Source organism: Leuciscus leuciscus (assembly GCF_965113295.1).
Source record: "Leuciscus leuciscus genome assembly, contig: SUPER_11_unloc_5, whole genome shotgun sequence".
NCBI classification, from domain to species: Eukaryota; Metazoa; Chordata; class Actinopteri; order Cypriniformes; family Leuciscidae; genus Leuciscus; species Leuciscus leuciscus.
Window position 1 is genome coordinate 16,729 of NW_028118542.1, and position 22,883 is coordinate 39,611.

The 22,883-nt window shown below is 34.7% G+C and overlaps 1 pseudogene across 1 annotated transcript in view; it reads right to left on the reverse strand.

Annotated features, from left to right (window-relative positions):
• Positions 1 to 209: 209 nt before the first annotated feature.
• LOC309510221 (NACHT, LRR and PYD domains-containing protein 3-like) overlaps positions 210 to 22,883 on the reverse strand; it is a 343,190-nt pseudogene continuing 320,516 nt past the window's right edge. Inside the window, exon 17 of the transcript XR_014211802.1 lies at positions 210 to 434. The product of XR_014211802.1 is annotated as an NACHT, LRR and PYD domains-containing protein 3-like (transcript). The remainder of the gene's footprint in view (positions 435 to 22,883) is intronic.

The following is a 22,883-nucleotide window of genomic DNA, read 5'->3' on the forward strand; positions in this document are numbered from 1 at the left end:
AAAATACTGGTTTTGGTTTTCCTGGTCAAACTATAATTGTACAGAAAATGAGCTCTCAATAAAATGTATTCATTTGTCTCTCATCTGTGTTGTGTGGATGTGTAATTGTTTGGTTGGACTCCTTCTTCAGACCCGAAAACAAGCTAGAGTTTAACAAGCAAAGTTGGTGATCATTGAGTAAAAAAGTTAAAAACTATTAAATTACTAATAAAGAATATATTTACCAAGGACAAAATATGTGTTTATCAGAGAGTTCATCTTACCACAGTTTCTCCAGTTTACAGTGAGGATCCTCCAGTACAGCAGAGAGCAGATGAACTGAATCTCCTAGTTTATTCACAGACAGATCCAGATCTCTCAGGTGTGAGGGGTTTGATCTCAGAGCTGAAGCCAGAGCAGAACAACCTTCATCTGTGACTCCACAATCACTCAACCTGTAGAGAACAATGACACACTCTTCACTCTCTCAGTTCAGATCAGATCAGTTTAACACAAGGGTCCGCAGCCGTACTGCAGGGGGTCCGCCAATTAATGCTTGATCACAAATAGTTTGTTAAATAAAAAAATGGTAATAAACATCACAAAGTCAAATTTAAATATAAGCACTCTCAAGCAAATGCAAGATCTTCCTCAGTTGATGCTGTAATAATATCATACTGGCAAACTCTCAAGTGTGTTTTTGTGTTTGAGCTCTGGAGAACGTCAAATGTTTTTACAGCGGTGAGAAATGTAGCCAATCACAGTCATGTTTGTTGGTCTATTGAACGCAGTGGCCAATCAGAGGTGTTTCATTTTCTCAGAGTCCACTCACCGAGATATAAAGGCCCTGTCCTAAATGGCACACTTCATATGCACTTTCAGTCTTGTAGACTTACAAGGGCTTCTGCGTGCCCTTTAAGTCCATGAGACCGTAGGGTGTCCTATTTAGTAATGTTAGGTTTCAGAAGGGTACTCACGAGCGCCCCTCTGCGGTCGATATGCGCTCTAAATGCGCACTGAAGCGAGCTCCACAGCTGACTTGTTTCCGACAGTCAAAGCGGTGTTACGTCAGGAAAGTGCGGACTCAGAGGAAGACCGCGAGTGTTTAGGGTGCCGTTTGTGACAGGGCCAAACTCACAATTGCGTGACATAAAAAGTCAGAATTGCGAGTTTGTACCTTGCAATTCTGAGGGGAAAAACAGTCAGAATTGTGAGATAAAAAGTCACAATTATCTTTTAAATTGTTTTATTTTGTGGCGGAAACAAGCTTCCATAAATTAGAGGCAACCAGTGGCGAATTAGTCTTCCAGGTTTGATGTCATCCCTGTAGCTCTATTCACAGTCAGCTTTCCTTTCGCATGAAACCCCCCAAATGCCAGCAAACCAATGAGAATGCTATGGAAGCTTATGGGTAGCAATATTCAATTTAAAATGTAATATGCAAAATGACAATGCAATATGTAAAATGGCAATGCATTTCTGTATTTAAACTTACATTTTCCATTACATTTGTGCAACTTTTGGTGCAAAATGAAAATGCAAATTCAATTATATAATTTACATTTGCCATTTCATACACTAGTTTTAATATGTAAATTGAACATTTTAATGCTTTATAAGTTGCAAAAGTAAAATTAAAATTTATTACAGAAATGATTAGATATGTTTAACATGTTCAAACAAATAATGTAGCAAAATGATCATTCAAATGTTATTTTTCTTAATTGCATTTACACCCACAGTTAAGACACTTGCAATTGCATTTTCATTAAATGTCCCGCAATGAATGAAGCAAAATTCATTGTGCAAATTGAAAATGCATTCCACCCTGTCAATCACTGCGTGAAGTTGGCCCCGCCTCCTTCCTGTCAATCACTGTGTGAATGTGGCATATGACTGTGGAGCGGTGCTTACTGTGAATGTACGAATTATACTGCAGACAATTTAAACAGAGCAGCAGGGGTGTGTCTAGAGGGGGGGCACGGGGTGGCACCGGCCCCCCCTGGAATATGATTGGCCCCCCCTGGTGCCCCCCCCCCTCCAATCTCATTGGGCTAGATTTACTGTCAACCTGAAAATGCCCACCACACCATTGGACCAGAGTGCTGTCAATCACTGTTTGATTAGCGAGCACAGTTGCGCGTTTTTAAAACAGGAGGAAAGAGACACCACAACACGTCAGTGTTTACGTATGTACACACTAAATTATATATGACCTGGGAGTGCTCAGTGTAGAGTCACGGAGAGCCAAGTCGCTGGACATGGATGAGTTTATCAAACTATTTGGTAGCCAGCAAACCCCCCCCCCCAAAAAAACCCCCCGCAGAATACAGAGCAGAGCATAATACATGTGATGGTGCAGTTAACCCACAGGAACAGACACATTTCATGCTGAGAACACACACTTAATTTTTGTGTTGAAAATAAAGTAATGTAAAAAGTAAAGTAAATAAAATAATGTTAAATGACTAAATAATGTCTGTGATTTTTATTTTGTATTTATTGGAACAGAACTGTGTTGTCTAATCCATGCAAAATACAAAAAAAATAATACCATCTATATTAGAGCACGTGGCATTGCACAAGATTTTGGAAATCGTGCTTAATATTTTCTAAACCAGTATTTATTTTCAGTTGAATTTTCTGATTGGCCCCCCCTGACTGGTTCTTGGTCCCCCCTGTGCCCCCCCTGTGCCCCCCCATTTATAAAATCCTGGAATCACCCCTGCAGAGCAGTGCAATTTTTTATATGTTAGGTTGACTATTTTATAATAATTTTTTATTACGGCTATAATGAACAGGCTGCAAGATTACAATGCTGGAATATGTTGTATGTGTGTGTGTGAGGTGTGTGTGTGTGTGTGTGTGAGAGGGGCGGGCGCGATCGAAAAGTGGAAACATAAAAACATACTCCGTCATGTTCATACAAGACATCATTCAAACTGCAAAGTGTTGCAAAACGTTGGAGGATATTTTGTAAATAATTTATTTAATATGTTTTGTGACAGTCTTAATAGCTTTTCCATTAGTACTAGAATGAATAGTAGAAAAGTAATTTTCAAATTCTTTAAGGAATACAGAGAAAAGGGGCTTTTTGTTAGAAACCTTACACTTATGGATGTGAAATTTGACTAATAAAATTAACAGATTAATTACAAAAGCCTCCTTAATCACACTGTTATCATACTTTGAATATCCAAAAATTACATTTTCAAAATGCAAAACTAAATTAGAGAGTACCTTTTCCTTAATAAACATAGACACTTCATACCATAACTTTTTCACACGACTACAATGCCAGAAAATGTGGGGAACTGTTTCCAAGGGCAAAGAGCAGAACACTCAACTTACATCAATGTCTTAAACTTACTAAGGAAATGTTTGACAGGGTAGAATTTGTGCAATATCTTGAAAGAGATTTCTTTCACCTTGTTTGTAACAAAAAACTTATGAGGTAATAACCAGACACTTTCCCAATCAAGGTCATTAACAAATTTAGTCCAATAAGCAATAGAGCAAGATTTGGTGACAACCTCCTTTAAAAATAGAGAACGAATAGATTGGTTATTGTTTTTGTACTGTAAAAAACTAATTTTGCCACATACTGTGTCAGCTGGGTTAATTATGGCCATATCAACTGATGACAACACACTTCTACATAAGGAAATTATACCAGAATTGATTGCAGAAAATACAAGAGCAAATTCCTTGGGAGTCAGGAAAATTAAAGTGCAGAAGAAACTCGTCATACATCATAAGGAATCCTTGAGAGTTAAACAAATGACAAACTAAAACAATACCCTTTTCAAACCAGCTTTTAAAAAAACACTTTTGTGTTTATACAAAATACAACGGTTATTCCAAATAAGAAAACGGTGCGGAGAGAAGTTGTGCTTGTAGATCAGTTTCCAAGCCAATAAAGCTTGAGCATGAAAGGCAGAAAGTTTCACTGGCAATTTGTCAATTTTATAATCACACATTAGTAAAAAAGAAAGACCCCCAAGTCGGTCAAAAATAAAATTAGGAATAAAATTCCACAAAGAAGGTTTTTTTCAAACAAAATTTTAACCAATTAATTTTGAGGGTATTAGTATGCTCAATATTGTATTGAGATGATGTTCTAACCTGTGTAGTAGTAGTACTGATAAATAGTAATAAGTAATTATTGATGAATAATTATTTACATAAATGTGATGCTTAAGTTATCCTAGTTTCTCTCTACATACATGCAAAATAGTTAATTTTACAACATTTTAAATCACATGATTTTGAACCTAAATTTGATGGATTAATAGCATGTGGTCACTGCAAGTATTATTATTATTTTTAATGCGTGTATACAGAACATTTATAAATTAAGCCATTTAATTTTATTCAGGACATATTTGCTGTTGAGTGGAAGTAATTGTCTCTGTAATGTTAATCCTAAAGCTACAATACAATATGGTCTGTAAACAACTTAACATACCAGTACACGTTCAAGGGAAAATGCTAAAATAACAGCATCAAGAAAATAAATCTTGTCAGATGTCCAAAAAAAAAAAAAAAAGTGCATAAAGATATTTTGTCTGGTAAGAGTTCCTTCTTTAATGGCTAATTTTTCCAAAGTGATCTGTACATAAGGTTCCTCTTAATTTGCTGTTCAGTGTCTGCAGGACATGTACGCACATAAAAATTTAACCCCACTGAATTTAAGTTTAAAATACAAACTGATCACATCACTGATGAACTCTCTTCTAGTGCGCATGCATATATGACGTCACCTAAACACACCACCGCGCATGCGCGTAACAGTGTCCAAACACACCACCGCGCATGCGCGTAACAGCGTCCAGTACGTGTTGGATCTGATCCAGCTACGTCATCGTGCTACAGGCTGCAGAGAGGACTTCTTGAGAGTAGTCGAGTGCAGGCGGGGAGGAGCTGCAAATGGACACGTGAAGTCGGACACTTTCTGGTTCCCGTAGTGACCGCTCACGTGGTGTTTGCCTACTTTACCACAGCTGAAGTGAAATAAATTCAATATTTGCCAAATAATACACAGATGTTTCAGAGACATTTTCATTCAATACTTTATGTACTGCTTCATACAGCGTCTGTTTGAACAAGAATAAAGTTCAACATAAACTTCTATCAATGAAGTGGAGTCTACGTTTTTTAATCAGTTTTAATTTGATAAACATGACACAATATAACATCGCAACTACATGAAAAGAGTGTTTACTGTTATAAAAAACTGATTTGTGAGCTTTAGAGGAACTAAAGGTGTTCGAATAAACACGAAACACACGTGATCGTTGTCATGCGGTGAATCCGGCCAATCGTGGAACAGCTGTGTCGTCATCAGAGCTCGAGCAGCCGCTCTTGAGAAGCTGCGCTGGCTGAGTTCTCCGGCTACTCTCGAATCGCTCTCGCGGTACTTTGATGGCATATGTCACAGTCACGTGGCGTCGGCACTTTATCAAGTCGGACAAAATTTCTAACCGGCATGCACTGCTTCAAGTCAGCCGCCGATCGGTCTGCGCAGAGCTGTGTGAAGTTGAACAAGCCTTGTGTGAAGTTGGCCCCGTCCCCTCCCACCCTGTCAATCACTGCGTGAAGTTGGCCCCGTCCCCTCCCACCATGTCAATCACTGCGTGAAGTTGGCCCCGCCCCCTCCCACCCTGTCAATCACTGCGTGAAGTTGGCCCCGCCCCTCCCCTCCCACCCTGTCAATCACTGCGTGAAGTTGGCCCGCCCCTCCCACCCTGTCAATCACTGCGTGAAGTTGGCCCCGTCCCCTCCCACCCTGTCAATCACTGCGTGAAGTTGGCCCCGTCCCCTCCCACCATGTCAATCACTGCGTGAAGTTGGCCCCGCCCCCTCCCACCCTGTCAATCACTGCGTGAAGTTGGCCCCGCCCCTCCCCTCCCACCCTGTCAATCACTGCGTGAAGTTGGCCCGCCCCTCCCACCCTGTCAATCACTGCGTGAAGTTGGCCCCGCCCCCTCCCCCTCCCACCCTGTCAATCACTGCGTGAAGTTGGCACCGTCCCCTCCCACCCTGTCAATCACTGTGTGAAGTTGGCCCCGCCCCCTCCCACCCTGTCAATCACTGCGTGAAGTTGGCACCGTCCCCTCCCACCCTGTCAATCACTGTGTGAAGTTGGCCCCGCCCCCTCCCACCCTGTCAATCACTGCGTGAAGTTGGCACCGTCCCCTCCCACCCTGTCAATCACTGTGTGAAGTTGGCCCCGCCCCCTCCCACCCTGTCAATCACTGTGTGAAGTTGGCCCCCCCGGTGACGTCATCGTCTATAAGTCCTCCTGGGAAGTCGTGTTTACGACGGCAGTGCGTTCAAGTCACTTTCGTCAGAATAAGATGGCGGTGTACTTTCTCTTAATTAATTACATATAAATACAGCAAGATTCTTAAACTAGTTCTAGAAAATTAAGAACAAAGAAATGTGCATCAGGTGTACTTTGTTTTTTAATATTTTTCATTAATTTATGAAGCCACTGCAAACTTAAAATATGTTAAAATATGTTGTTGTATAATATCAAGAAAATGCAATTACCTGCCTCCTTATTTATTATAGATGCCTTTTTGTTACACATATTTAGCCAGTGTAATGCATTGCATTCAATGTTGTTATTTATTTTGTTTGTAAAAGATGGCTTATATTGTTTTGGCATAGATGTACAGTAATTGGTTATGTATGTATATGTGACTGTGCCAACCTCTGTTAAGAGGAGCAGAAAATTGCGATTATGTGTGTGCGCTAGACTCTTTAAATGTTTAAATGAACTCAGCCATCTTAGCTGAGTTTACTGTAGTTCAAGGACATGAAGAGGTGGACCGCTTGCACCTGACTGGAGAAGGATCTGGGAAACTTTGGAGGAGTGTCAACCAAATGCCAGTTGTAAACAAGGAGTATAAAAGACTGATGAACGGACTGCCTCTTGGGATACTGATACGCCAGAGCCCCCGACGCCTAGAAGCCCAGAGCTGAGGACAAGAAACCCCAAGCAGAAGAGAAGAAGCCCAGAGCTTACTACACCTTTGTTTCAAAACATGACTATTGTATTTTATACTTAAACGATTAAGTTGTATTCGCCTTTTATATTTTTGTTTATTATAAAAAGAAAAGTAACCAAAGAAATTTAATTGATTACAAAATCTGCCTACTGAGACTTATGATGCTGGAAGACTATTAATGAGAACATACCACAGAGGAGTCTTCTGACCAAATTGTAAGTACCTTTTGAACGCTTACGGTTTAGGTCAGATTTGACTTTCTTTACCTTACCTGAGAATAATAAATAAATAGGTAAAAGGTGTTAAGAGTAAAGTACACACCGTAAAACATGGCGCCCAACGTTTTAGGGGCATTGATCCATCGACCCCTGGCCACGGTCGATCGAGCAATGCTTGCCCATTCGCTTCCGCACTCGTACGCTTGAGTATAGGAGTACGAACTTTGAATGCTAGTAAATTACCAACTAAAAGGCAACCTGTAAGACCCCAACAATGTTAATAATCTACAAAAGATTATTTAAAGGAACAACCCAGAAAGGGTTAAAATAAATGACGTCTAAGAGAAACTTCTGGAAAAGATAGTATTTAAAAATACAGACCCAGAAAGGGAAAATATTACTGTTATAATACAGACCCAGGGCAAAGATTAATGTAATAATAATAAAACCCAGAAGGGTTAAAACAAAAGTCGACTAAGAGAAATTTAGCCAGAAAGTAATAATCTAGAAAAGATTATTTAAAGGAAAATCCCAGAAAGGGTTGAACAGAGATTATTTATAGACAGCCCAGAAAGGGTTGAACGCGCGTAGAACAAATAACTTTATGAGCGAGAGAGCCGTAAAGATTGAGAAAGCCGTGAAAAAGGAGAGACAAAGTCTCAAACGGCTAGCCTCAGACAGTAAGAGGCAGAGACTGGCTAAAAGATAAGACCTGTTAGTGGAGGACGCTTCGCTTATGACAGGGCAAGCAGTAAAATCCAGCAATGTAGATATTTAACATGAGGAGATTCTCATGTATTAAAATGAAAACTAGCCTTCCAGGCAGACACAACGGTTCTAGAAAATGGAACGAGGCTTCTCTATAGAGATAGACCAAAATGGTTAAAACTTAAAGACTGAGGTAGGTCTAACATGAAGTGGAAAAATGTGTACATGTAATAACATTACAGAATAAGACTTCTAGACAAGGAATAATGGTTAATAATGATTAATGACTGTTAACAAACAGCTAAGAAATGTTTTTCTATATTACGAATGATAGAGTGCTAAAACGAATTTAAACCACCGGACTTGGATAGACAGGCTATATATCATGTTGATATTAATATCTTCAAACAAACAGAAGAAATGTACCTAACATTGTCAGAAGACAGTTTTATGAAGTGGAAATATGCAGGCTAAAAGTAGGACTTATAATCTGTAACAATATGTGTTGGGACAAATGGGATGTTATCTGGCATATTAAAATAAAAATAAAAAGTGTAATGAAAGTATAATTATTGGTCCTGGAAGAGCCAGGATGATTTTATTGTAAAATAGGTGTACCGGTTAAAGAGACAGAGTCTGTGAACATAGCTCAGACTCGAAAAGCCAACAGTAGTGCGTGCCAGATCGTCTCCCACACTGTATTACAGAGAAGAGCTCGTACTTCAGAACGTTAGAGGCTGAAAGACCTGTAAAACGATAGTTATGAAAACTTAAGGGAGGCACTGACAACAAAATAAGTCAGGTAAACTTTATTTTAATATAAAGTTAACTAATAGTTTATGATGGAGTGAAAATGGTAATTGAAGGAATATATTTACAAATAACAGACAATGAAGGAAATGGGAGATAAACTATTAACAATAAACTTGTTAACAATAACAATGCAAAGAGTAACAACTTTAGAAACGGGAAAAGATGTCCCGCAAGGACTCTTTCGGCCGTCCATGCCTCCGTATGAGAGTTTTACCACAGAGTCAGGGTGAGTTAGAGGGTTCAGAGAACTCCAATACCTCTGATACACAACACAGAAAGTGAAAGCAGGAAATCAAATAATATTATGTTAAATGTAGCTATTATATACTTTTAATATTGAATGATTAGTCAGAGGTTAATGTAGTAAATACAGAGGACTAAATACAAATATTCTGATAGAAAGAAATGAAGAAGATGCTTTTAAGAGGAAAACAATAAAAATTATAATAAATAAAAAAAATTAAAAAATTGTGCCTATAGAAATTTTACTTACAGAGATATAAAGACAGCCAGTCTATAATGGGAACCCATTTACTGAGGGTTTAAGTAGAATAGTGACAAATTTAGAACAAGTAATAGTGTCATTAAAAACAAAAATAGTTTCTGAAGCGAGACTTAGGTACCGTAAGAAGTCAAGTAAGAACTTCAAAAGACAAGAGAGCGTTAATATTGGTAAAGAGAAGTTCCAGAGTCCAGAAGAAGAGATGGAAAAAGACACTGGGACTTTTAGCCCAAAATTAAATGAAGAATAGTTTATAAGCAGGAATATTAGACTTATAAATCATGTCAAGTCATACTGCAAACATAAGTAAACAGGTAGGAGTTAAAAATTATATAACCACATAGTGCCTATGCTGACAGGAGGTTAAAGCATTAGAAAATGCATATAGGTGAGCCGAGATTTCACTACAAGACAAACGTGTATCTGTCTTAGAAATAAAGACAAATATAATGACCGATTACTGAGAGAGATATAGGTAAAAAAAAAAAAAAAATGAAAAGATAGTAATAACTAAATAATATGAATAATATGAAGTAATATGTAAATTACATAAGTGGCCAAACAAACAAACATAAATAGAATATTTCATATCTTATAGGCTACTTTAGTCTTGAACAAAATTCATGTCTACACTAATGTCTACAGCAGAGAAAATGATAAATACTTCATTAACTTAGAACAGGGCTTGGTACGCTGATAAATGTTACAAAATGGAGATGTGACTGAGACTGAACTATAACGGATTTTCTACAAGAAAACTTTGCTACTCTAAGGTAAGAAAATATAATTTATTTAAAAATATGTAATTAAGGGCTAGCAGCAAGAAATTGTTAATTAATTTATTAAAATAACAAGATAAGGCAAGGCAAAGCAAGCTTATTTATATAGCACATGTCATACACAATGGTAATTCAAAGTGTTTTACATATTAGAAAATATTATAAAAGAAATAAGAATAAATATTACAGTTTAGACAAAAATAAAATAAAATACTGTACAAACAGTTGGACCAACAGATAAGCAAGAAGGATGAGCTATAATTAGTAAAAAGTTAATTATAACTATACATGAAGTATGGATTTTTATACAGAAATTTATACAAAAACTTATATTGTAAACTTCTTAGATTAGGAGAGCTGTTGAAAATAGTGAATTCAAAGAGTATTATTAAATGGAATGTTTAAGTTAGCGACAAGATACAATGTTTTGGACCGAAGGAAAAAAGCTGATAGATGTTTTATTAACATCTGAGAAACTAAGAATAATAGATGGAAAATTGATCTAATAAATAAGTTTAGATAAGAGAGGTCTATACCAATTGAAGAAGTTGTGAAAGAAGGCAAAGCTGTTTTTGTGTATATATAGGCTATATATATATATATATATATATATATATATATATATATATATTTAATACTATCATACTAATGGCAGAAGGTTTTAAAGGAGTCGAAATACCTACCATTCCAGCCGCTCAAGATAGCAGGAAACACCCTGGACAGTGAAATTTAGAATGAATAATTTGATTGAGGACTCAATAAAGCAAAAACTGTTTAAAAGCTGTAGAAGTTGTGTTAAACAATTGCCTAGGAAGTCAAGTTTGAGGATTTAATAAGTATATATACAAAAGATTATTAATGTTTAACGAGTTTGAGTTTAAGAGTTTTAGGTTTTGTAATTTTAAGTGGTTTACGCATAAAATACATAGCTTAATGGGTTACATTAAAGCATGTTATTGCTAGCAAATGATGAAGCATTACATATTAGAATTTTTTTTTTATTAAACTAAACGGGAATAAGCTGAAATGTTAGTGCAATTAAAGCAGCCATGTGAAAGACGTTGAGTTATATAGAGGAAAAATAACAAACAAATGTGTTTGTATAAAATCAGCTTTACCCAAGTATTAATAATAATACATTTAGTTTATATAGCACCTTTAAAAGTTGCTTTCTCAAAGCGCTTTACAGGCAAACACAAGAGGGAAAACTACACATTTTAAATACAAATATAAACAAATAAAATGGAAAATCAAGTAAAACTTGAAATAAAATGTTTTAAGAAGAGATTTAAGTCACTAAAGTGTTGCTTCACTGCTGTTGTATTGTCAGTAACTTTACCTTAAGTATCTAGTGCAATTATAACTAGACTAATGAGATAAAAACATCAGGGCATTTGAATATTGATATTGATAAAATATTATATCAATTAATAAAATAAAAAAATAAAAAAAACATACCTTGCTTCTGAGAAAAAGTTTAGCAGTTCTGTGCAAAAGATATTCCAAGTTGGAATTTCTGACGAGGTCAAAAGATGTGCTTCATCTGACAAACAACTACAGTTAGAGAGCCTCAAATGTGGAAACATTGCAGTGAGGAAGAAAAATTCAAAATTAAAATAAAAGCAAAACATTATAAAGCACGATTGATATATTATGTTGTAACAACTATTAATAGCCAGATAAAAAGTCATAAAAAAGGAAAAAGGTTTCTTAAAAACGTACAATTGTTTGTAAAACTATGTGCACTGAAGACTGAAGATTTGAGTTTGAAGTTAGAGAAAGCAGCATGTTAGGGGGAGTAATGTTTCTCCTGGTACAGCCTAGCACACAGAGCTCAGGGGAGTAGCTCAAGGTCGCTCAACAGGAGTTTTACCAGACAAACCCAGCAATACATGGAGAAACAGGGTTTGATTTAAACTGTTTTGAGAAACGGGAAAATCGACCGCCAGGTAAACTAACTGATTTAGCTCTAAAGCTTTAAAAAATGTTGGGGGGACTTAACCTCTTATATAGACTAAGCCTTTTTCTGAACCTTTTAGTCCAACCAGACAATTTTAAAGAAAACACAGTGATATGATATTAATACAGCTGATAAGCTAGCTTGACTTAGAGAAAAGTAGAGATACGGAAACAGAATGTATAATATATAATAGATATTGGACCAAATTTAACACCTTAGTGAGAATTTAATCTTTGAAGTTTTAACTGATAACAAGATACATATTCCTACATGGGGACAGACATTATAATATTACTATTGTTTAAGTTAAAGATATAATACTATTGCATATGTTAAAGATATGCAACAATTATAATGGAGTTATTTAAAAGTCAAATATGGATGTTAAATATAGTGAACAAGAAATAAGATATTAAAGTAATTAAGTGGGTTACATATTATAGTAGTTGATGGATTTTTAGGAAGTCCTAGCGCCTGCTGTTATGGCAAGCCGTTTTAACATTTAATCATTTAAACCGACTAGTCTCTATTTTCATGCTACTAGTACTTATTTTTTAGATACTAGTATCTATTCCATTAAGTACTAGTACTTATTCAGTAGCTACTAGTGCTTATTCTTTAGGTACTAGTGCCTATTCTTTAGATACTAGTGCTTATTCTTTAGGTACTAGTACTTATTCAATAGATACTAGTACTTATTCATTAGATACTAGTACTTATTCATTAGATACTAGTACCTATTAAATAGATACTAGTACTTATTCATTAGATACTAGTACTTATTCATTAGTTACTAGTACTTATTATTAGATACTAGTACTTATTCATTAGATACTAGTACCTATTAAATAGATACTAGTACTTATTCATTAGATACTAGTACTTATTCCAGTAGTGACTGGTAACTATTCTTTTGTTACTAGTAACAAATAAAAAAAATTGCCATTGACTTCTATGGGGATCTGTCATTCAGATATCAACTATTCAGTTCTGACTAGTATCTATTCCAATTGTGACTAGTACATATATATTAGATACTAGTAGTTATTTATTAGGTACTAGTACTTATTTTTTAGATACTAGTAACTATTACTAGATACTAGTATGTATTCAATAAATACTAGTACTAAGTCATTACTAGTACCTCTTAAATAGATACTAGTACCTATTAAATAGATACTAGTACTTATTCATTAGATACTAGTACTTATTCAATAGATACTAGTACTTATTCATTAGATACTAGTACTTATTCATTAGATACTAGTACCTATTAATTAGATACTAGTACCTATTAATTAGATACTAGTACTTATAAATTAGCTACTAGTACTTATTGAATAGATACTAGTAACTATTTATTAGATACTAGTATTTATTCCAAATGTTACTAGTAAGATTTTGGATTTTACTAGTAAGATTTTTAATTGAACTATCCAGTGGCCGCTCTGACTAGTCATAACATAAGACGAGTAAAAAAGCAGTTGTGACTAGTAAAATAAAAAATCTTACTAGTAACATTCGGAATAAATACTAGTATCTAATAAATGGGTACTAGTATCTATTGAATAAGTACTAGTAGCTAATGAATAAGTACTAGTATCTATTGAATAAGTACTAGTATCTAATGAATAAGTACTAGTATCTATTGAATAAGTACTAGTATCTAATGAATAAGTACTAGTATCTATTGAATAAGTACTAGTATCTAATGAATAAGTACTAGTATCTATTGAATAAGTACTAGTATCTAATGAATAAGTACTAGTATCTATTGAATAAGTACTAGTATCTAATAAATGGGTACTAGTATCTATTGAATAAGTACTAGTATCTAATGAATAAGTACTAGTATCTATTGAATAAGTACTAGTACCTAAAGAATAAGCACTAGTATCTAAAGAATAGGCACTAGTACCTAAAGAATAAGCACTAGTAGCTACTGAATAAGTACTAGTACTTAATGGAATAGATACTAGTATCTAAAAAATAAGTACTAGTAGCATGAAAATAGAGACTAGTCGGTTTAAATGATTAAATGTTAAAACGGCTTGCCATACTGCTGTTGCATGAGTGCACTCTCAATGCTGGGTCGCACAAGGAAAGGAATTTGTTGTTAACCCCAGTGCCAAACAGATATGTGGATGATCCACTGTGGTGACCCCTATAACGGGAGAAGCCGGAAGAAAAATAGAGAGAGAAAAAGTGGATGGATTGTCGGAATACATTTTTTTATTTTTTTATTAATAATTATAATGATAAAATAATGATGTACATAACAAAAGTAAATGTATAATTATTACTACAGTGGAAGAGGATAGTGACTGCTTTAGACTGACCACATAGTTTTAGGATATTTAGAACAAAGACCATGTTTGAATATTGATTAATTGAAATTAGTTTTGATATAAAGTATTAAGATATGCAGCAGAGTAATCAAAATGCAGGAACAGCTGTTAATAGCCTACTAATAAAAGTTGCAGGCAAGATGTGTTAAATGAAATTAATATTTTTCATAGCTATTTAACAAACTGTACTGCATACAGAGTGACTGTCAGAAATGTCTGAATAAGCTTACATGGATTAAATAGATTAGTCATTTACAGATGTAAAAATAATAATAAACGTGAGGATAGTTGATTAAGAAACTTGGAGTTATTAGAACATTTCCTCTGATTTAAAAGGAATTTGATCCTTGCTATAAAAAACAAGGTTACAAATGAAATTGAAATTAACAATAAAAGTATGATTAAGATGAAGAAAAGCTTCTTAAGTTAGAGATAACTAGGGAGGTATTAACAGGATTGAGGTTAATTTAATGATGAATTGAAAAAGAAGATTGTCAACAAACAATGAGAGAACCTAGTGTGTTGTTGTCTGCCAGGAATGTAGGATGAGTTATCCTCAAGGAAATACTGAACAAGACCACCAGCAAAGCACCTCGAGTGCCTGTGCCAAGAGAAAGAGCTGGCACAAGATTAACAAAACAGTAAAATATTAAAAGTGTTTGATGTGGGTAGAGTGATACTTTGGAATTTACTTATTAAAAACAATTAAAGTAAATAGTCCAAAAAGAGGAAGAATAATGCTGAAATATAGAAAAATCCTGCTAATATAAATCAATTGCTGTGGGTAAATGATAATTATTGATTGTTTAAATTATTATGGATGTAGCAGCAATTTGGAATTTTGTTGATTTTATTGCAGCCTAACTGTACAAGTGATTTAAGTGAACTAAAGCTTTTTGGGAGCAAAAGAAAGCAGGAAGTTGAACTATAAAGCTAATGTGGAAAATCTACAAGCATAAAATATAGAAAGTGGAAAAATATATTTAATAGTACATAAAGGAAGAACATTTGAATATTGCATTATGGAACTACTGAAATTATGGGATTCTCATATCTGCATAATCTTGCCTGATGAATCCACCGTATAAAGCACTAGAATATAGGTGAAGTAAATTAGGGTCAAAAATTGGAGAAAAACCCCCAATGATATTAGTATTACAAACGAAAAGAACAAGATGGTTTAAAGTGAATGTCCTGATAGAAATATTTAATAGGAAGGTAAACGGAGATTATTCACTGTAAGGTGAATCTACCCTAAAGGAACATTACAGGAAATTAAGATTTTGACGATAAGAGAGAAAAGTATACATTTGGTTAGAACTGGAATATTTGGGGAAAATGGAAAGACATCAGTAAACACTGCAACAGTATAGTCAGTCTTAGCAACGTTTAAGAAGAACATTCATGGACAAATTAAATATGAATTGTGTAAGAATGTAATTTAGAAAATGGCATAGAAGCAAATCCTAAAAGTCTTAATACAGTTATGGAGACTTATTTGGTGATAATGAAACTAATATTTTGAAAACTATTAAATAATGTGAAGAATATTGAAGAATATTCTAGCATTGGCTAGAAGGAAAAATAACCAAGAGATAATGGTAATATAAGATAAAATACATGGAGGCTAATACCTCCTACTTGTAGTAAGAGTGAGAAATGAAAAATGATATAAAACATAGGTTATTTTTAAACATCATCCTAAATATCATGATAAAATTAAAAATGAAAATAGACAGTATTTCTTTTTAGAGGGGAAAAAAATGTGTGCACGTACTTGGCAGCAGAAACGAAGAGTGATATTAAATCACGAATATGATAGCATATGGAGCATGTAGGCCAATAATATTTAATGAGAGTCACATAAAATAGATTAGGATTATGGAAAATATTGCAGTATCTGTTATATTAAAGCATTCTAATATGCAGAAAGAAGACTAGAAAGACTAGAAAAATTGGGAGAGAAACTGGACAAGGATGGTCAATCAACTTGTAGAAGAGTTGAGAAAACAACTTAAAGTTAATTTAGTATGTTTCCATAACAAACAAAAAGAAATGAATAATTGAAAATTAGCTCATTATGAATAATAGGTGCTAGTAGACATATTGTAATGTTGACCTGATTGACACTCCTGGATGCAGGCTTATCATGGAAGTGTTTGAGAACAGCAAGAGAGCAGATGAGGACAAACAAGCTCTCATTATGATCCATGCAAGAGCACCAAATGGCCTTGACTGAATCTGGAACCCTTCCAAAGAAGGGGGTGGAAATAGCAGAAGAAGTCCTACAGTATATAGTTTGTATATGCCTCTTATTCAGTCAAATAGACTGTAAAACAAGATAGACTGTAATAGTAAGAAACGGCCGCTCTGCATCCACCAGCACTGAGACCTTAGCTGGGGTCAGTTAAACCTTTTGGGAAATCCTGGTAAATATTATTACTTTATTATTTTAATGATTTATAATAAATAAATAAAATAAGAACCGTAGAACTAAAAGGACTATTATGAAGTGGGTGTTTGATATTGTAAACATAAAATGTAATAATTTTATGGCATCTATAATGCCAGTTGTGTTTATGGTTTTTACTGACTGATAAATACATGATTTAAGAAAACGAAATATATTATTGTAAATGAATAAAGAATAATTTAATTGTATTATGTGAAAATGTATTATACTATAGTAACAAACAAATCTGGGGTTAGAAAAGATTATACCTTAGATTTAACTAAGGAGACGTTTAGGGTGAGAACTTCTGATAAGATGATTTAATTATTGGGTTAATTTTTGAGGATTTAAAATGTGTGTGATGCCACCAAATACTGATGTAACAAAGTGTGAACCTTATAATGGGGATGTAAAGATCATTTATAGTAAGACATTACTGAGAATAATGTTGTTGTTTTTGCTTTTGAAATATTTTTAAATCTTTATGAATGAAAGAATTCATTGGCTTCAGTGGACTTTGAATGTATATAATATATTAAGGAAATTAAAATATATGCTATGCTAATTGAAGAAGAAACTCTTGTGACCGTAGGGCATGTTAAAAGATGAACTTGTACATTTAATTTAAAATATAAAATGTTTAAAGATGGACATTATTAACTTAAGAGATTGTTTGCAAACTTTACAATGGGAACCATATGTATAACAAGGAACAAATTGATTTATTGACTTATATAATTTATGTTTGAATATATAGTGTTCTCAGATATTAAGGGAAACATTAGAAGAATTACTCTGGATACAAAGGTTTAATAACTGGATTATTCTGATTATAGTAAATGTATGAAATGTAACCATAATTAACCAGATAAATAATTGTAGGATGTGATATGTTTATGCAACAATTACTACAAAAGGTTTTTTTTTATATTTGATGGTACAATTATGATATCTGAGAATCTGTTAATGCTTAAGAAATGATGGATTTAGTGTAAGATATTTGAATGAGAAAATGAGTTGCATGACAATATTTGACCCAGAGGTTTGGAACTGGACGTTTCAAGCAATAATAAAAAAAGAAACCTTGTGCACTGTTTGAACATTGAATACATTTCAAGACTGGTACAAACCAAGGGGGATGTTTAAACTAGTAGTTTGGGCAAGAAAACCCATCATACCTGTAGCGACAATGGGTAGAAAGCAACCACCAACTAATCTTCTTTTTGAATATTAATTCAAATTCTCTACTTCTCGATGACTGAGGGGGGAAGATTTGTTCAGAACGTCTCATGATCATCACCGGTCTGACTAATTGAAGGAGCCCCCGGCACTATCACATAACTGGTCAATGGCTAGCTTTGTGGCCTAATACGGACTGGTTAAGATAAAGACAGTGTCCGCACAGACCAGAGCCATAAGTCACCCATCCCGGTGCCAGAGAGTCTGCAAAAGACCCTTTAGAAGAAGAATCGACACCAGCAGATGTTACTGAAACCCCCGACTACATTCCTGAACACCTCCTCATTAAGACCTCTGAACAAACAGAGTTCTGTCTCTTCACCAGAGAACTGATTCTTATCAATAACTATACATAAAATCATTCAAGAACAATTTTCAATGGACTCATGATCAAACAATCATGCAACTACCTAATCCTGGGTTGTTTCCACCACTTATATGTATATTTTAATAAGATAATATGTTTTGATCCCATTTAATTCAGGTAATAGTTATTATATTAACTATTAGAAGGAGTGAATGAATGAAAGTGTGTACTGTTTCATATCAATGCTATCTTACGAACACAACTAGCAAGATGGCTTGAATGATATCGGTGTAATATGTTTTGATCTTCTTTTAATTAGAAATCATGTCTAAACTGTGGCCCCTGTTCTCTCTGTTAGTAAGGAGAGCACAGATAAGCATGATTTACGATCAGAACTGAAAAGAACGTCACCTCCTAAATTCAGCCAGTGTCTAATTGGCCAGAACTCATCCTGGAGGTTGGACAAAATTTTTGTTTAAAACCTTAGACCCAAAAACAAAGCTCTCTCTCTCGCTGCTCTCGAAGCTCTCTCTCTCTCTATAGGAACCATGTAAACGCGCAAACGAAATAACCCAAATCAAGATCTGAAGAACATGGGTTAAATAGCTTCATTCAAGCCATCATCATCTACTCTCAATTTCCTTTCTTTTCTTAGTTTCATTTCTTTTCCGTTGTGAGTGTCGGTTCTAAGTTAAGTTTTGCGACAAGATTTCGAGCCACGTTTCTTCTGCAAAGCCAGCTTCAAACAAAGACTTTCATTCCGCCAGCACACCACGTGACTGACCCCGTGATCCAGACATCAGGCACGAGGAGACCGAACGGACCGGGAAAACCCCTTTCACGCAACAAAAAGGGAATCCCCAAAAGCAAATACGCAAGTACCTCCATGCAGGCTAAAATCTTAACTGGTGTATTTATATAACTTTAATAACCTGCCTAAAACGATAGAAGGGTTAAATTAATGATTGATGGTTTGTTCAGGTCATGTCTAGTGTATATGGAATCGTGAGATTTCATCCTTTCACTCTTAAACCCACTCTTTCCTCACTCTATCCCTTTCTGCAACGCGTATGAATGTGTATGTGTGTGTGTGCGTGTGTTTGTGTTAGATATTAGCTTTATGTGTTAGTAGTCTATATAATCAATAAAGTATTGTTTGTATTTAAAAGAGATTACTCGTGTGTGCTTATCAGATTTATTGTCTTGAACTTCGATTTAAGTTACCTATGCTGTTACCCTTAATTTACTTCGTAATTTATTGTTAGCTGGGGATTAATTCTTTCTTGACCAGGAAGATATTATATTTCCTAGAGTTAATACTTGTTTATGCTTTCTGTTCATTGGATGAACTGATAAAATGATCATACTATTGATTCTGCTACAGTAAATTCTGAAGATAATTAAAAATAATTAAAATATTAATTATTGGTCATATTCCGTTATGAATAATAATTAATAATATTTATACGTGGGCGTATAAACGCTACATACCCCAGAGATACTAACTTTGTGCCCTAAAGACCCTAGGAGATGTCAGCGGCTCTAAGGGGGGACCGGGTGCTTGAAGTACTGGATTTTTGTTGAGATCCAAATTGGCCTAATACATGATAAACAAGCAGAGCACAAAGTTTTGCCCCTTGATAAATAAATAATTTTAATACAATTACAAAAGAAATATAATTGATTATTTCTGTTATGGGAACCAGAAAACAAAACTGGGTGAAATATTGCATGAACTGTAACAAACCAATCTATTTAAGAATGATGGACAAATGTCCATGTTATTGGTAAAGTTTGATGAAGTGAACAAAGTCTGTGCTACAATTATGAGAAGGAAGGATAAAGAGTCAGGATAATTGCATGAAGGGGGTGTTGTATAATATCAAGAAAATGCAATTACCTGCCTCCTTATTTATTATAGATGCCTTTTTGTTACACATATTTAGCCAGTGTAATGCATTGCATTCAATGTTGTTATTTATTTTGTTTGTAAAAGATGGCTTATATTGTTTTGGCATAGATGTACAGTAATTGGTTATGTATGTATATGTGACTGTGCCAACCTCTGTTAAGAGGAGCAGAAAATTGCGATTATGTGTGTGCGCTAGACTCTTTAAATGTTTAAATGAACTCAGCCATCTTAGCTGAGTTTACTGTAGTTCAAGGACATGAAGAGGTGGACCGCTTGCACCTGACTGGAGAAGGATCTGGGAAACTTTGGAGGAGTGTCAACCAAATGCCAGTTGTAAACAAGGAGTATAAAAGACTGATGAACGGACTGCCTCTTGGGATACTGATACGCCAGTGCCCCCGACGCCTAGAAGCCCAGAGCTGAGGACAAGAAACCCCAAGCAGAAGAGAAGAAGCCCAGAGCTTACTACACCTTTGTTTCAAAACATGACTATTGTATTTTATACTTAAATGATTAAGTTGTATTCGCCTTTTATATTTTTGTTTATTATAAAAAGAAAAGTAACCAATTAAAAGAAATGTAATAGATTACAAAATCTGCCTACTGAGACTTATGATGCTGGAAGACTATTAATGAGAACATACCACAGAGGAGTCTTCTGACCAAATTGTAAGTACCTTTTGAACGCTTACGGTTTAGGTCAGATTTGACTTTCTTTACCTTACCTGAGAATAATAAATAAATAGGTAAAAGGTGTTAAGAGTAAAGTACACACCGTAAAACAATGTATTCAATTTACATATTAAAACTAGTGTATGAAATGGCAAATGTAAATAATATAATATCATTTTAATTTTAATTTTGCACCAAACGTTGCACATATGTAATGGAAAACGTAAATTGAAATACATAAATGCATTGCCATTTTGCATATTACATTTCAAACTGAATATTGCTACCCATATGCTTCCATAGAACGCGAAACAATGATGATGATGCATAATAACGCCAGCGTTGTGGATACACTTACCCAAAACCCTCCATAACTTTTCAATTAATTTCACATTTATTTGTATAGTGCTTTTCACAATACATATTGTTTCAAAGCAGCTTTACAGAAAATGCACATCTACATTACAATTTAGAGTGATCTGTTATCAGAGGTGACTGTGTCCAAGTTATGCATTTCAGAAATGTACATACACAAATCACACAGTTAGCTAATAATGTATTAATTTTATTTTATTTATATCTGGCACTTATTTGGAAAAAAAAGTCGAATGGCAAATAAATAAATGACGGACAGTAACATATGTACAGTATTACCATCATTTTATTATGTAAGCTTTATTTTACACCTCAAACGACAAGGGAATTTATAGTCATATTTATAGTGTTAATATTAATTTGCGAGTCCACAAAACTCATTCTCTTAAATGGCTTGGGTCCATTGCGACTGCAATCTATTCCAAATTCTACTGCTAGGTTACTCACTAGATCAAATAGGCGCACCCATATCACCCCGATACTTTGCTCCCTTCACTGGCTTCCTGTAATTTACAGGATCCCATTCAAAATTGTAACCATAACCTATAGGGCTTTACATGGTCAGGCCCCTGCTTATCTTGCTGACATAATTCATCTTCATACCCCTCTCCGGTCTCTCAGGTCTAATAATCTGCTATCTACGCTACGCACTCGTTTAAAGACAGGTGGGGATAGAGCCTTCGCCGCTATGGCATCCAGACTATGGAATGCTTTGCCAACCAGTTTTAGGTTTGCTGAGAATGTGGACAGTTTTAGGGGACAAGTGAAGACTCATTTGTTCAGGTTAGCTTTTGGGTAATCTCTGTCCTTTTATATACTGAAAATTGTATCTGTTTTATTTTATTTTATTTTATTTTATTTTGTTCTTTATTATGTTTTATTGTCTATTGTAAAGCGCTTTGTGACCTAGTCTGTGAAAGGCGCTGTATAAATACATTTTACTTACTTACTTATTATATATTTTATAATGAAAAAGACTAATAAAATTGTCTCTTCATATTAAATGGATAACAATATTTGTCTGGACACTTGAAAAATGTGTAATAATGGGGTCTATAAAACTTAAACATTTAATGATTTATAAGCATTTCACATATTTCTACCCTAATTATACAAAACTATTCTGCCAGTGCACCATACTGTACAAATGAACTAGATCAATGTTCATTCTTGTCTGAAACTTTGGAGGAGACAAATATGAGACCACCAGGGTCTTTAGTTTAGGGAAAAAATCTGAGCACAGTGTGTGATGTTGTTGAGATCACTTCTAAACTTCAAAATAGACAAATGTGAGCGATCCCGAGTTTCTACAGAGAGAAATCTGAGCACAGTGTGTGATGTTGCTGAGATTTCTTCTAAACTTTAGAGGAGACAACTATGAGATCTCCAGTATGAAGGGCCGTATAGGAAACAATTATTGAAAAGCCTCAACACTAGTGAAACGAAAAACATTGATCAACCTTGGTGAAATTCATTCATACGCATTACTGAAATAAGAAGAGATTTCGGTAGTTGATGATGGCTAATTTCCCTTGAAAAGGAAGTTGTGTGTCCGCACTTCTGTTTAATTTGGCGCGTCTCACAAACTCTTTTAAGCAATGTC